General features: G+C 42.8%; 1 pseudogene; it reads left to right on the top strand.

Annotated features, from left to right (window-relative positions):
- Nucleotides 1-2,439: 2,439 nt before the first annotated feature.
- LOC124722645 lies at nt 2,440-2,557 on the top strand (annotated as a pseudogene).
- The last annotated feature ends 15,192 nt before the right edge of the window (nt 2,558-17,749 follow it).

Genomic DNA, 17,749 nt, shown 5'->3' with positions numbered 1-17,749 from the left:
GTTAGCCTCTAAGCCACCTTGGCTCAGTGGTTCAAAAATCAGCACGGAATACCCTGGAATGCCTCCTACCTCGATCCAAAATCTCACTACAGCCACAGTCTACTTTAAATTTCCCTGTATAGCAGTGAGAATTTCGATCAGTGTGGGAAGCGTGCCAAAGTGATTTACTGGCTAGCACACTCGCCTATCAAGTACGAAATCCGGGTCCGATTCCCTACCTTGGTACAAATTTTCGGCCGCGCCGGATTAGCCGAGCGGTCTAAGGGCGCTGCAGTCATGGACTGTGTGGCCGGTCCCGGCGGAGGTTCGAGTCCTCCATCGGGCATGGGGTGTGTGTTTTTGTCCTTAGGATAATTTAGGTTGAGTAGTTTGTAAGCTTAGGGACTGATAATTGTAGCAGTTAAGTCCCAGAAGGTTTCACACACATTTGAACATTTGAACAAATTTTCGCTCGCCGTTTCGATCTATACACAACAATCATGTCTGTATGAGACCAGTAAATTCTCTGAAACTGTGTCATTTCACTTGTAATACTGACATTGGTGGACGGCACTTCGGGCTACATGTACACCGATCTTATTACCAATACTTTATGAGACTCCAATAGACTAGCTACAATAACTGCGCTATAAACTGGCCGCCGGCCGCCCAGTGAGGTACTGATCGATAGAAGTCAGCACCATTCGGAACATTACATCCCGACTGTACTCTGTTTCTGGTTGTTGCCAGCCTCAGTGACCCCAAAGTAGTAAGACTATAATTGCCTGAAGATTCTCACTGTGTTGTCTGTATAAGCTGATATGGCTCTGAGCACTATGGGACGACACACACGTCCCTTCCCGAGGCAGGGTTTGAACCTGCGACCGCAGCGGTCGCGCGGTACCAGACTGAGACGCCTAGAACCGCTCGGCCACACCGGCCGGCAATAAGCTGGTAATTACTAATAACAGTAATATTGTCCTTACTTTGAAATGCATTAGGCAATGTGAGACAGGATGATAAATCTTTAGTAAATGTTGTCAGTGTTAAATTTATTCTACTCATTGAATTATATTACCACATCCTTTGTTTCTTCCTTGCTAAAAGTGTGTATCAAATTTGAAAATGACCGTCACCACAACACTAACTCACGAATATGTGTTACTTCTGTGTCATGAGTTGTCAGCACAGTAAGTTAAACACCTCCCAATGACAAATCTCTCTGCCCTGTACAGTGCTCTGCCCCTGAGCTTACTTGCCAAATTTTCGCACCCTCACATGACTTCCTCCTATATATCTTTGACTGCGAAGGAGTCAGATACATCCAATAGTGGCAGATGCAAAATATTTTTCACCTGATCGGAAACACATGAGATATCCTTCTTCAGATGCCACTAAACTTTAATACGTATTGTAAATGGAAATGTATGTTCAAAACCCATGCAGACGACATTTCTACCACTCGGAGCTGTTGGCTATACGTAACTTCTTCTTCGAATAAAACTGCTGTATAGTTGTTGACAATGATCGATCGTGCTTTTAATATTTCAATCTTCCGATATATAAAATAAGAATTGTATATTCCGCACACCCATTTGACAACAATTAGGTTTCGAGGGATGTACTCATTGGAGTCGAGTACTAGCATGTGCCATTTTGACAACAATTAGATTTTTAGTAGTGTAATCACGCGAGTCGACTGTTGGCGTCAACTGGAATAATCATTGTTGTAGCACCGAGCAACGACGAGATTCACCATCGTCAGAATTTTCCAGAACGACTCCTATCATTCTGGCGAGTGTCAAATTTCAATAGACTGAATGAAAGAATATAGTGCACCAGTCCAATTGATTCCAGTCGAACGCAGTTCTGTTGTTAATGGCCTTATAATGTTCACTTCGCTTGACAGGTGCATATAAAGGGAGCACTATTTCTTTGATATTTTGAGTCACTATCAAAAGTGAGGGTCCCTGAAGTTGATTTGAAAGTAATTTTATGAAATATCAGCATGTTGCATCATTAAAAAATTATGTTACACTTTTCAAATAGCCACATAAAATTCATTCTGGTCCCATCAGTTTCAAATTTTCAAAACGATGGGTAACCGATGAACCCTTTTATTTTCGATACCCTTCACACTACATTTCCTTCTAACGGCGCAGTCCCTGAAGAAAGCGGCCAATCTCTCTTAGCTCACGGCCGAACTCACCAACGTCAATCAAAATTAAGCACATCTTAAAATTTACTGTCGCTGTATTTTTGTTTGTTACTGAGCAGAAAATCTACACTCTTAAGAAGTTCTTAAAATTGGCTGACTTTTTTGGATTCGGATGTTAGTTGCATATTTTTGTTAGATGCATATTATTATAAAACAGGGCTGAGAACCATGGCCCGTTCGTAAACTTGATCGGGGCTGTATTTGGCCCGCAGGCCGTTGTGTGACGACCATTCGTTTAGACGACCAACGGCCTTGCCGCAGTGGTATCACCGGTTCCCGTCAGATCACCGAAGTTAAGCCGTGTCGGGCTGGGCTAGCACTTGGATGGGTGACCATCTGGTCCGCCGAGCGCTGTTGGCAAGCAGGGTGCTCTCAGCCCTAGTTAGGCAAACTGAGAAGCTACTTGATTGAGAATTGGCAGCTCCAGTCTCGTAGACTGACAACGGATGAGAGAGCGGTGTGCTGACTACGTGCCCCTCCATATCCGCATCCAGTGACACCTGTGGTCTGAGGATGACACGGCGGCCGGTAAACACCGTTGGTTCGGACGGAGTTTCGTTTAGCATTCGTTTAGAAGATCTCATGTGAATGTGCCTTTCGTACATCGGGCAGACGACGCATACGGTCCATGAAAGATGTACGGAACATCGAAAATACCTATGCATAGATATGTAACACAACCCGCTAAGTCGTATTGACTTTATTGAGCACAAAGAACACTCTTTTCAGAATTATTTCTGTCTTCAGAAATCCACGTAGTGCAAGGACAAGAGCTTTAAAAGTTGTGTACGTAACATGAGATGACGGACTCACGTCTGGGTTTTATACCCCAAAAAATCATTTGAGGAGCTCTGAATCAACCTCACTGATTCTTTGTGGTTTGACAATGTCGAGATTTTAGCGTTGACACGATGGTGAAAGTTCAGTATTCGTTTGGCGTAGAACTGAAGCGCTTCAATGTGGACAGATCGTGAAATCTAACATTTTCTTTTGTAAACTCGTAAAGAAGTTGGTACTGAAGCTCTAATGATACATCGACACCCAACCATGGGTCTACCACCTAATCCCAGATCCAGTTTTTGCGTAGGTCTTGATGTCGAACAACGTCTCTGGCGCTTGCTTATGTATGGCTCCATGTGCAGCGGCACGGTCTGCTGGTTTGAAAAGACGGAGCGACTGCTGAGGCTTCAGTCTGTCGGCTCACTCAGATGGCCGAAAAGTGTACGGCCGGAATATAAAGTGGAAAAATTCAGCTCCTGCAGTTATGCGCACGAAATCCAATGGATTTTGCTTTTGCTCTCCGCCATCACTATCAAATGATTGCTTCATTACATAACAAGAAAATAAACAGGAAAGGAAAGATAATTAGGTTTTATGTCCGTCATCCGAGGTGGAGTACATGTTCAAAGGGACAGCCTCGGCGACCGTAGCAGCAGCGTGGTTCCGGATTGAAGCGCCTAGAACCGCTCGGCCACAAAGACCGGCGAACCACTGAGCGGAATTCTTTTATTTTAGTAAAAGCTCTGCAAAAGCCAACATCAAATCTTCTTCATTTTGCTAGATGACTGACACAAAATCTTTAGATTTCTTACTCTCTTACTCCATTGCTTTTTCCTATCCTTGTCACTCTTTTCCTCCTGTGAATGGAGCAAGAACAGGGATGTAGTCTTTCGTCCCTACTATTCAGTCTATACAGCGATAAAGCAATGACGGAAAGCAAAGAAAAGAAAGGTTCAACAGCGGGTTTAAAATTCGATGTGAAATGATATCATACGTATCACTGATGACATTACAATCTTCAGTGAAAGTAAAGAAGTATTACAGGATCTGTTGAATGGAATGAACAGTCTAATGAGTACAGAATATGGATTGAGAGTAAACATAAATTTCTCTCGTTGCCCTCGTTGAAGGCTTTCGCTTTACCCTCAGCGATGTTTTCAGTGTCGTTCCAATAGAGCTTTATTGATCTTTCGCTGATCTATCGTTGTTGTTGGACTTCATCTGTCGCAATAACTTTTTGAGAACAATTCAAGTGTTGTTTTCGCGCTTCTCCTGCTCCTTATGAATTAGCGTATCTCATTTCTCTTCGTTTGTGAAAGACATTTATTATTTCAAAGTAACTAGCTGTCGAGGCTTCTGAACGACACAAACTAAATGAGACAGTACATTTCATATTTGAAACACCGTTATATTCGTCTTTTTTAGTATTATGATACCAGCAGCAGACATTTCTATTGTTCCACTTGAAAAAGAGGATAAGATACCATTATCATTTTAATTACAATAGTTATGAAAAAAGACTATACTCTTGACATCAACAACCCATCCTCTCAGGTGTTGATATTATTTGTCGATGTTACTGTATTTTAAGATCAAAACTACCTAAAAAGACTAATATAATAACTTAATTGCGTTCTAAGACGTTTGTTCTCAATCACTGAAGAATTGTGAAGTGCTGATGAAATACGGTAACTCTTAGCTCAGAGGCAAATGAAACTGTGAAACGCTTGTACAATTGGAAAATATGTAATTAATTAAAAATTTACAGAAGTAAAAGAAATAGTATGATTTTCAGCTTAAATAAGGAAACATGAAACATAAATTTGGAAAAAAAGCTGTCTATAGACAAGTTCGCATTAGTTAATATTTGTTTTTGATGAAACTGTCATCTTCTGATCTCCAAAAAATTTTTGGTTATAAATCGTGTTCCATTAAGAGTTTATCATAATGCCATGTCCACACGCAGCCTCAGCGGAGTGCTACACCTGTGAACACGCCCGCTTGCCTGCATGTAGTGTTACTTTTGACAAACCTGTGTTTAATGTGCTGTATATTCTCCCCCATAATGACGACATGGCATATGCGATAAACTCTTAACGGAACACGGTTTATAACCAAAAATTTCTTGGAGGTCAAAAGATCACAGTTTCAAACAATATATGTTAATTAATGCGATCTTGGACATAAAAAGTTCTTTCAAGTTAAATGTAGATCGCTCCTTACATTTTCTCAATATGAGAAACTTCAGTTGAAATAAATGATAAATGTACAAGCTATATAACAAACTCAGTGTATTTAGACACGAATATTTACTGTCAGTTCACACGGAATGAGCATACGAAGATACTGAGAAAACAGTGTCATCATTGGCCTTATTGTCCCATAACCTATCACGGATTATATTTTTTTCCCAAGGAGATGAAAAAGATGACTAAAATCCACCTACTTAAAAAGAGTTCGAAGCATAAATGATACAAACTGCACAGCTGAAGATTACTTAGATAACTCAGAGTAGGGGTTAGTAATGTTAATACAAAAATATGATAGCATTAATTCTTTCAACGTCGCACTCATCATGAGGGTATTTTGGATAGGATTTACAGACACGCAGAGGGGAAGATGTGGAGCTTTAACAGAGACGTGGCAGCATGAGCGTAATTCTTAAGCCGCATGTGGCTATGAGTGGACTGACTAAAAGGAAAATGTGTGATTATTTTTCGTGTTATGAAGTTACCTCTTTCTGGAATACACAATCATAATTTACGTTAAGTATAACTGTGTCAGGTAGTGCATTTTATAAGTCATTGTCTGGGATTCGGGAGTATGAAGGTTCACGCTCTATCCGGCAATCACAACCGTCTATTCTGGTTTTCTTAAATTATAGTCAAAGGTCAGAATGGTTTCTTCTAGACTGTTTGATCAAATAGTAACAGAAACCAAAGAGAACTTTGAAAAGGGAATTTAAATTGATAGAGCAGTAATGAAAGCTCAGAGATTTGCTGAAAACACACAAATCTATCATAGGACGTGGAACATCAATTTTATAGGTAGGCGTAGTATATCGAAGATTACGAAAAGGATACAAGTATAACAAGGTTAATGGAATGTAGTATGTTATCAGATTATTCTGAGATAGACTGACTAGGAGACATTATTGTTGTACGGAGTACTGCTATGTGGGCAACAAGACAACTCACGATGAGTGGAGCAGAAAAGATATAAAATCCAGATTGACAATAGCAAAAAAATGATTTCGAAAAAGTGCAATCCTTAACGTAAATTTAACAAGTTTAGGAAGTCCTTTCCGAAAGTGTTTCTCTGAACTGTAGCCTCATATTGTAGTGAAACGTAAACAATTACCAGAGTAGACAAGAAGACAATAGAAGATTTTGAAATATGGTGCATTGACTTTCGGACCAGTGCTCATCGATCATTGTGAAGCCGTGAGTTCATGCAACGGTCCTTGCATAGTCGTGCTAGTGCCCGTCACAACACTGGTGCCCAACCAAGTGGCAGACCGGCTATACAAGGAAAGAAGCAGCAACTCATTTGATAATCGCCGAGAAGCACTCCTTCGAAGGATCATAGATATGTGTCCAACTGACGTGGCCGAAACATCGAGAAAATGTAATTAGTTAATATCAAGAGGAGACTATGCATTCCAACATATTCATATTTGGTGTCTGTGTATATGAATTACGCTTTCCTTGAATTAAGCTGACAGAGCCGATATCTTAGTAATACGACCTTTCGTCGAATAAATTGCTGGTAATACTTCTCTTCTTCTTTTGATGCTTCTTCTTCTTTTTCTTCTTCTACCTCTTGGATTGGATGACTTCACTTGATCCAGTCAGTGAGTTCCGGCCAAGTTTTCCTTAGTCTTCACTTGTGTCTTGTCATTCTAATTATGTAATCAAGAATTTGTTTTGGAAGTTTATTTTCATGCATTCTGTCTGTATACTTCCATCATATTTTTCTCTTTAGATCTGTTTCCTTGAATTCATTCACAATGTCTTCATTTCTGAAGCTACCTTCCCTGGGGAACCCTTACACTATGGAGAAATCTCCAGTTCTGCGATCTGGACACTACTCATATCCTTTTGCTTGGGAACCCAGGTTTCAGATATATAGAGCATTGTAGGCAGAGGAGAGAGTTGTAAGTTGTAACTTTATGGAATTCATGTACAGTCGTTTCTATCAAACCCTGTAATAGAAGTTTAATATGTTGTTTTACCATATTTAAATGATAGCATTCATTTTTTTCTGTGCAGCAGTTCTTGTTATGAATTTACAAAAATTCCTCGGAAAAATTAAATTTTGAAATAGAAGCTGTTGGAAAATAAGACAAATTTCCATTTTCAAGACAGGTAAAATATTCAACTTCGTACACAAGAACCATATATTCCATTTTTAAAGACATCATGTTTCAAGACGCTACATGATACACGACAACACAAGCTTGGCTTCGCTGTCCAAAAATCACATAAATGGTTCTAAAAATGCATGCCATTTTTTTACCATAAAATTCTGTACCTGAAGAATAAACAATTTGTTCCAAATAGCTTTCATATTTTATGCATCACTGAATGTGTTGAATGCGAAATATTTACAAATTTTGCCCAAAACACCCCCTCATTTCTAACCACAATGAAATCTGTAGAAAACGGCGGAAACTCCTAATGGTGGTATCTAGTGTACATCCCTTCAGGTGATTCTAAAATTAGTCACAAGACTAAAGAAGTGACCAAAAAACGTCATGTGTTGCTAGCTGCACTGTCCTTTAGCTACAACAGTTTCTCCTACTGCCATGACTTTGTAAAACACCATCATTATCTGTTACGTGACCTTTCTTCGCCTATTTTTAATTGTTCAGAAGTTCCTGTTAAATTTTAGGATTTTATTATCAGTTTCATTATCGAAATTTCGACCTATAGCGCATTCGAAATATTAAAAGTGGTTTACCTTTCACATTATTACATTGTTTATTGCAATTTTAGTTCTAATAGGCGATTTACCTTTAAATTCCATTTACTTTCCTTTTGTCATATTTTGAAGCGAAAGTAGTAAGATGAGTTACAGCTCGCTGAAAATGAACTGCATTTTCTTCAACGACTGTTGATCATCTACGTACAGTAATTGAAACATTTCTTTCTTTTGTTGTTTATGTCTACTATCGCTGCGACTATCGCCTACAGAACAGCAGACTATTTATTTACTCTATTCAAAATCCAAAGAAAAGCCTACAACACATGACAGTATAATGTTAAAGGATACTACACTGCTTCACAACTGTTAACGAATAGAGATGTTGTTGGACAGGAATAATCACAGGCAACTAAGAACAACATGTAACACAGTATTTAACTACTGCAGGTGGAGTGATATAATTATAACTAAAAATGGTACAGATTTCAGCACACGAGGAAAGCAGGATAACAGACACAAATAACGTCCATGGTTGACACAGGTCAGACTCCCAATATAAAGATCGACATCGTACCCTCAGTAACGAATATGCCGTCAACGGGCACTAAGGCACATTTTGCATCTGCTATTCATGCTGGCTGTCAAACTATAGGGAAAAACGTCTGCCAGGAGCATCCCAGACATGGCCTAAATTTGCAGGGTTTCGGTACGAGGAGTACGCAGGCCATTCCATACATTCAATATCTTCGCTTTCCATTGTGTCCACAACTCAGCGGTTCGGTGTAGGCAGGCACTGTCCCCTATACACAGAAATTCCGGACCTACTGCACTGCCAAGATCCAGAGAAATCTCCTATCTGTACTGCTGTGCTGCAACAGTACCTCCGTGAAAATATGCAACGGTGTTCGACCATAGTGCATAATGCCTGCCCAACGCCTAGGCCACATCGGTGACTTTCATGAAGATTCAGTGGGGTGTAACGTTTCTCATCTCTCTTGTCTCTAATTGGTGGCCGGTATCACTTGCTACAGTGATGTAGGATTCGTCGGAGAACAGCACTGTGGACCATCATTACTGATACAACCAACATGCTCCCTACACCAAGGAATGCTTTCTCGACAATGGAGTAATTGAAGTGCGATGCATTTAGTAGAATTCCGAGTGTACAGACGAGCCTGATTCAATCGCCGTGAAATTGTTCTGGCAGAGAGATGGGTACCAGTAGATGTTGTTGGATTTGCAGTGATCTGCCTAGGAGTGAGACGTCAGTTTCTTTTCGCCACTATGGGTATGTATTGATCCTCTTCCATCTATGACCACTGACATGCTTCCGCATATCACTTCCACTTTCAGCGGCCTCTTTAATTGCGATATGACCCTTTTTGACACACCCATTACTGTGGCCACAGTAGTGACACTTTGACCTGCTTCGAGCCGACCAGCTACTCGTGTACTATCTTAACAACTAAAACAATGACTTGTAGCCGTGTTACCACACGGAATGTTGCGCTAATCGGTTCCACGACCTTTCTCAAACACTGTACTACGTGACCTATGGATACACAGCATTCATGCGCATGCTTCGCTGCAGTTAACACGTCCCACCAACGACATTTATAATACTACCATTGGTCGGTTGCTCCGTAGCAATGGCTGTGTCGTAACAATTGGCAGTTACTCCTTAGCAGCTGTCAAGCAGAGTGCTAACGCAAAATTTACATAACCTACAAATTATTTAGTTTCCATGAGGAACTAAATGATCTTCCCGAAGATCTGAACAACAGTAAGTGCATTGCCTTCATATGATCCAGAGCAGCATGGACAGTGGTACGGGTGACACAGTGTCCTTTGTACTTCACATTCACGTGCTGTCTGAGGCGTCTTGTCACGGCCCGCGTGGCTACCCTCGTCGGAGGTTCGAGTCCTCTCTCGGGCATGGGTGTGTGTGTCGTCCTTAGCGTAGGTTAGATTAAGTTAGATTAAATACAGTGTAAGCTTAGGGACTGATGACCTCAGCAGTTCGGACCCATAAGACCTTACCACAAATTTCCAAAGTTTCACATTCACGTTGTGTCGGGAAATTGGTAAGTCGCCATTTGATATCGTTGTCTCTGGATTTGGCAACAACTGATGTTAGTCTTTTCAATGAGCCCCATTGTGAAGTATCTTCAGGGAGCACACACTCAGCTTGTTTCATCAAAATTTGATGCTTGTCACATCCAGAACGTGGAAACATAGTTAATTCTGATGTTGAAGTAAGGAAACTACTTCTGGATTTCAAACTAGAACTCCGTACCTGATCCCCGTGGAAAAGGTGCAAATCATTAATTCCTTTCAACGTCTGTATCTACTTTACGACTACACTGAGCTGATAAACGTCATAGATTAGCGATATTCAAGCGTACAGATCGAGGTAGTATCGCGTATAGGCGTAAAAGGGCAATGCATTGGCGGAGCTGTCATCTGTCAGCTGATTCATGCGAAAAGGTGTCCGACGTGATTATGGCCACACGGCTGCAAATAACTGAGTTTGAACGCGAAATGGTAGTCGGGGTTACACGCGGGGATCATTTCATTTCGGAAATCGTTAAGAAATGCAGTATTCCGAGATGCACAGTGTCAAGATTGTGCCGAATGCCATTACCTCTCACCACGGACAACACAGTAACCGACGGTCTTCACTTAACGACCCAGAGCAGCTGTCAGTGCTAATAACAGACAACCAACATTGCATCGAATAACCACAGGAATCAATGTGGGATGTACAACGAACGTACCTGTTACGACCGTGGGGCGAAATCTGTCGTCAGTGGACAATGGCAGCAGACGACCGATGCGAATCCCTTTGCTAGCAGCACGGCATCGCCTGCTGCGCCTCTTCTGCTCTCGTGGCCATATCGATTGGACCTTAGACGGTTGGAAAACGGTGACCTCGTCAGATGAGTACCGATTTTATTTGGTAAGAGTTTAGGTTTCGAGAGTGGCGCAGACCCCACGAAGTCGTGGATCAACGTTGTTGACAAGGTAATGTCCAAACCCTTGGTGGCTCCATAATGGTGTGGGCTGTATTTACATGGAATATACCGGGTCATCTGGTCCAACTGAACTGATCACTGAATGGAAATGATTATGTTCGGCTACCTGGAGACCATTTGCAGCTATTCATGGACTTCATGTCCCGCACCAAAACGTAATTTTTATAGATGACAAAGCACCGTGTCACCGAGCCACAGTTGTTCCCGATTGGTTTGAATAACATACTGGACTATTCGTGCAGATGATTTGGCCACCCAGATCGCAGGATATGAATCCTATAGAACAATTATGGGACATATCAAATGGTCAAATGTGTGTGAAATCTTATGGGACTTAACTGCTAAGGTTATCAGTCCCTAAGCTTACACACTACCTAACCCAAATTATCCTAAAGACAAACACACACACACACACACACACACACACACGCAACACCCATGCCCGAGGGAGGACTCGAACCTCCGTCGGGACCAGCCGCACAATCCATAACTGCAGCGTCTTAGACCGCTCGGCTAATCCCGCGCATGGGACAAAGTCGGGAGATCTGTTCGTGCACAACATCCTGAACCGGCAACACTTTTGTAATTACGGACTGCTATTGAGGCAGCGTGGCTCATTATTTCTGCAGAGGACTTCCAATGACTTGTTGAGTCCATGTCACATCGACTTCTTGCTCTAGGCCGCGGTAAAGGAGGTCCGACACGATATTGGGAGTCATTTCATAACTTTCGTTACCTCAGTGTGTATCAAATGGTGCTATAACTGCCAAGCATAAATCTTGTGTAGATGGCGGTTCCAGAAATCCAGTTGTCAGTCGTGCAGTTTCATTGAGTGCGACGTCGACTTGCTCTTCATGCTGTACCATACAGTGCAACCACACTCCTCTGCAAAGAAACAGAGTACCATGGCGAGGTTTCTGATGACTTGAGGCTGGACTCCCCAGTTACTGTCCATGTGTTTCCGAATAACGTCATTTTGTGCTCACTTTTAGATCGGTGTTGAGACAGTACTTGAGGAGAACAGCAGACGAGAGTACAACATCGGAAATCGCAGTTTGCTCGAGTAAGAAAAGATGAATAAGATGAGAGGGTATTATGGAAATCCTCTTGAGTGCGCGCTGGTGTCCTCGCGCCGCAGTAATCCTGAGTGGCAAGTGCGCAGCAGCAGACGGCGGTCGGCGGCCCCTCCGTCCACTGCAGCGGGCGCTGCACCGAGCCCTGAGGAACGCAATATGCGGCGCGCAATCCGGCGGGATCCGGCGGCGCGGCGAGCGGTCGCGAGCGCGGCCGCCCCACCACAATGCCGCCAGTTGCGAGTAATACCGGCCGCGCCGGCGTGCTCAGCCCAAGTGCCGTCGTCAAATTCTTCCCCCCGATTCTCCTCGCTGAATCGTTTCCTGGCTACCACCGAGGGGATGAACTTTTATTCTGAATAATACCAGTCTGAGCTCCTTCCCTCTCGCGGATTCTTCCCGCGTCTGCACTCTCGGCGCGATTGCATCGCACTCGCCTGCGGAGAGGAACTACAGCCGCCTCAGCACGTCTGGTAAAATGTCTTTCGCTTCTTACGATTCTTTCAGTCAATGTGCTGCAGAGAGGAACATCTCTGTGCGTACAGATCTTCTGTAACTACGCATTATGCTTTACGGATTTACTGGTATGCTATAGAGGATTTCTTGACACAACTAATAAATGGTTTACTTCACAGTTAGAGCACGTAGAGTAAGCCGATAAACGACAAAAATTAGGCATATCTGAAAGCCTTGTCATTACTAATAAAACGTGTTGCAAAGAGGATTATAAAAGAAATCGGTTTTAGTAAAGAAAGGAATACGAAAAATTAAACAGGGAAGACAAAAAAAGCATACAAAACTATGAATCACTTGAATAAACAGGAACGAGATACTTTAAAACTAAATATGATACCTAAAAGGGAGTTCAACTATTATATATGTTTAGGGACTGAAGAAAAACAGTACCAGAAATAAACACCAATACCTTTGACTCTGTAGATCTGATAACAACGGAAGAACTGCAAAATGTGACTCAAGAAAAGCAAAACAAGAAGTCGCCGGGCCTGATAATATGAACGTGGAGCTGGTTAAATGTACACCTGATGAACTAAAGCAAAGGCTTTTAAATTTTATGAATGTTTGCTGACAGAGAGGACGTGTTCCAGACGAATCTAATGAAGCTTGTATGCCTATTTACAAGAAAGGCGATAGATCACAATGCGCAAATTACTGACAAAAGTCTTCTATTGTTAAAAACTGTATGCTAAGATTATAAACAAGAGATTAATATAAAAAGTACAAGATCGTTTTAGAAAACGTACATCATGTTCTGATTGTCTTTTCACTTTGACACCAATAACTGTAGAAATAAGACAATTTAGATACCAACTTATAACGTTTCTACCCATTATGAATAGGCATTTGACAATGTTAAATTAGAAGGGAGTTCCAACATATTCGATAACGGCAATTCAGTCGCTATACAAAAATAATGCAATAAGAACGCGTGCCATAAGGTTTGGGGCAGAATCTGGCGACATCAATCAACGAGTTAGACTAGGAAGCCCACTGACCTCCACCCTTTGAAATCTTTATGTTGACTACATTCTCATAAATGTTTTATTATATTAAATTATGCATTAAGAAGGGAAGATTTTAATTTTATGACAATGCTGTTTGCTGATGATCAGCTTATAATAGGAGAATATAAAGAAAATTGGTGTACGTTAAATTTCCGCTGAATACGAAAACAAATGTAACAGCACTTCAGAGACTGGGACCAACTACAATTAAAATTATGACAGACGAACAAATAATTGAACAAGTAAAGGTGTTTAAATATTTATGGTGCAGTTGTGAATTTCCCAAGTTAGGCAATGTAGAGCTAAAATTGATCATATTTAGACATTTCTGAGGACGTACAACGTACATTAAAACATAACTTTTGGAAGCGAATGTTGGACACCAGTGTGATCAGTTACGACGAACAGTTCTACGAGAGATGAAGCTGCTCCGCGTTGTGAGGGGATGTTCGTTATTAGACCATGAAACAAACCCCAATGTCAGATGAGAACTAACTGTTGCATCCAAACCAAATATAACTGAAAAATACGGACGGGACCGAAACACCCATGTCTAGTGTATGCCTAATAATAGCATAAATTAAGAAGCCCGTACATCCCAATAGGAAACAGAATGGTGGGACGTGCCGTGAAGCTGTTTAGTCCCCCTTAAACATCCCAACAACCACCACCACCGTGCCGTGAACAATTCTAAGCGAAACATCCATTATTATGATGATAGAGATGAAGTAGGCTCAGCAAACTGGTTCGCTTTGGGTCAGCAATCGTCTTTAGAGCTCTAAAGAAGCATTACCAGCTGCTAGCAAAATTTTTAACGGGATCTGCTAATATTCTTCATATTAATGAACTAGAAATATTTATGTTGACATCAATGGAAGTGTCATAAGAGGGCCACCAGAGATGTACAAAGAAAATTAAGACGGAAGGTTATTGTTTAACCTCCCGTTCAAATTATCTCAATAACGACTGAGTTCAGTACGGTTTTTCGGAACTGCTGCTGAACGACATCCCTGTATTTGACTTAATTGTAGAGAGAATGACGGAAAATTTAAAACTGAATGGTTGAATGGGAGTTCTAAACGCGGTGCTCTCGAATATAAGTCCAGTGTTTTAACAGGAGGCTCCTCAGCCCACATGGAGGATATACACTCCTGGAAATGGAAAAAAGAACACATTGACACCGGTGTGTCAGACCCACCATACTTGCTCCGGACACTGCGAGAGGGCTGTACAAGCAATGATCACACGCACGGCACAGCGGACACACCAGGAACCGCGGTGTTGGCCGTCGAATGGCGCTAGCTGCGCAGCATTTGTGCACCGCCGCCGTCAGTGTCAGCCAGTTTGCCGTGGCATACGGAGCTCCATCGCAGTCTTTAACACTGGTAGCATGCCGCGACAGCGTGGACGTGAACCGTATGTGCAGTTGACGGACTTTGAGCGAGGGCGTATAGTGGGCATGCGGGAGGCCGGGTGGACGTACCGCCGAATTGCTCAACACGTGGGGCGTGAGGTCTCCACAGTACATCGATGTTGTCGCCAGTGGTCGGCGGAAGGTGCACGTGCCCGTCGACCTGGGACCGGACCGCAGCGACGCACGGATGCACGCCAAGACCGTAGGATCCTACGCAGTGCCGTAGGGGACCGCACCGCCACTTCCCAGCAAATTAGGGACACTGTTGCTCCTGGGGTATCGGCGAGGACCATTCGCAACCGTCTCCATGAAGCTGGGCTACGGTCCCGCACACCTTTAGGCCGTCTTCCGCTCGCGCCCCAACATCGTGCAGCCCGCCTCCAGTGGTGTCGCGACAGGCGTGAATGGAGGGACGAATGGAGACGTGTCGTCTTCAGCGATGAGAGTCGCTTCTGCCTTGGTGCCAATGATGGTCGTATGCGTGTTTGGCGCCGTGCAGGTGAGCGCCACAATCAGGACTGCATACGACCGAGGCACACAGCGCCAACACCCGGCATCATGGTGTGGGGAGCGATCTCCTACACTGGCCGTACACCACTGGTGATCGTCGAGGGGACACTGAATAGTGCACGGTACATCCAAACCGTCATCGAACCCATCGTTCTACCATTCCTAGACCGGCAAGGGAACTTGCTGTTCCAACAGGACAATGCACGTCCGCATGTATCCCGTGCCACCCAACGTGCTCTAGAAGGTGTAAGTCAACTACCCTGGCCAGCAAGATCTCCGGATCTGTCCCCCATTGAGCATGTTTGGGACTGGATGAAGCGTCGTCTCACGCGGTCTGCACGTCCAGCACGAACGCTGGTCCAACTGAGGCGCCAGGTGGAAATGGCATGGCAAGCCGTTCCACAGGACTACATCCAGCATCTCTACGATCGTCTCCATGGGAGAATAGCAGCCTGCATTGCTGCGAAAGGTGGATATACACTGTACTAGTGCCGACATTGTGCATGCTCTGTTGCCTGTGTCTATGTGCCTGTGGTTCTGTCAGTGTGATCATGTGATGTATCTGACCCCAGGAATGTGTCAATAAAGTTTCCCCTTCCTGGGACAATGAATTCACGGTGTTCTTATTTCAATTTCCAGGAGTGTATAAAGTAAATAAAATATTCAGTAAAATAACTGTTAGAGACTATTACTTAGATACAAAACAGTGACCATCCGGTTTCGAGCGAGGTACTTTACAACTTCACCAGTACCAGTAGAAAGTGGGGTAACGTAACATGTGAAAACAACATTTAAAGTTTCTTAGTGTGCGTACTGATTACAATTTACATTGTTAAAAGTGGATAAAGGCATTCTTATACACCAAGTTCAATATCTTTGGTTTTTATTCTCTGTGTACCATACCTGATTTAGGTAGCCAAACTTATTTTCTTTTGCGAACATCTGTTCATTAATATCAAAGGAATTTCTTTCTGAGGCACTTTACAAAGTAAGCTATTCGTTGCACAGACATGCACTAATTAAATTTCATGGGCAGTACATCACCCTTTAATCAATGAGACATAATAGCAACAATTTACAAACCCTTTTACGCTTCTCAAGAAGTTGGTCGCGAACAAAAAGTCAGAATTTGCGCAAAAGAGTTGCGTTTGTGGTTGTAAAGCGATGTCCATTATTCTCCTGACTGTACCCTAGAAAATGGAGTGCTACGAAGCCACAAAAGTATTCGATGCTCTGCAGTCAGATACAGATGCTTAGAGACCGTAAAAGAAACCTAGGAATCAAATGAAATTCATCTTTACTTAATACTGTAAGAACAGTGCCTATTGCAGTGACCGGGAACTGATACGGAAATAAATTTCATCGAACCTTCAATTCTACAAAAAATCAGTTAATGAATAATAGTTACATAACAGAAACACAGTTGTCACAGGTCATACCAAGGTCTCTGATAATGCAGTTCTTCCACAAACTTTCGGATGTATTGGTGAAACTGAAAAGGTTACAAATCGTTTGAGAATCTGAAATGAGTGAAGGATGACGAGGCCACAGAACTCTTGGCTACACTGGCAGACGAGGACATGGTTTAAGAATGCTTTTGACTGTCTCTCCTATTCCCCGGGTAGAGCTGTGAGAAATCTGGAGGAGCGCTTGGTGACAGTTGATGTAATTCGTGTTCCCAGTGCTACACAGCACCATCATTCTCATGTCAGTATCTCCAAATGCAAACGAACAACAAAATGAAGCGTATCTACTTGCAGAGGATGTGTTGTTATGGGGTATTGAGGCAAAAAATAATTAGCCGGCCGGTGTGGCCGTGCAGTTAAAGGCGCTTCAGTCTGGAACCGCGTGACCGCTCCGGTCGCAAGTTCGAATCCTGCCTCGGGCATGGATGTGTGTGATGTCTTTAGGTTAGTTAGGTTTAATTAGTTCTAAGTTCTAGGCGACTGATGACCTCAGAAGTTAAGTCGCATAGTGCTCAGAGCCATTTGAACCCACCAAAACATAATTCATGAGATGTTACGCACTGCCGCAGCGATGGAGAGCAAGATGAAATTGAGACGATAGAAATAACTATGGAATTTTTTACGTAGTGTGGTCAACCAGGCAGTGCGGGATTAGCCGAGCAGTCTCGGGCGCTGCAGTCATGGACTGTGCGGCTGGTCCCGGCGGAGGTTCGAGTCCTCCCTCGGGCATGGGGGTATGTGTTTGTCCTTAGGATAATTTAGGTTAAGTAGTGTGTAAGCTTAGGGACTGATGACCATAGCAGTTAATCCCCATAAGATTTCACA

This window comes from Schistocerca piceifrons, chromosome 1 (assembly GCF_021461385.2).
Source record: "Schistocerca piceifrons isolate TAMUIC-IGC-003096 chromosome 1, iqSchPice1.1, whole genome shotgun sequence".
NCBI lineage: Eukaryota > Metazoa > Arthropoda > Insecta > Orthoptera > Acrididae > Schistocerca > Schistocerca piceifrons.
Note: the sequence above shows the minus strand (reverse complement) of the source record. Positions and strands in the feature narration are given on the sequence as shown.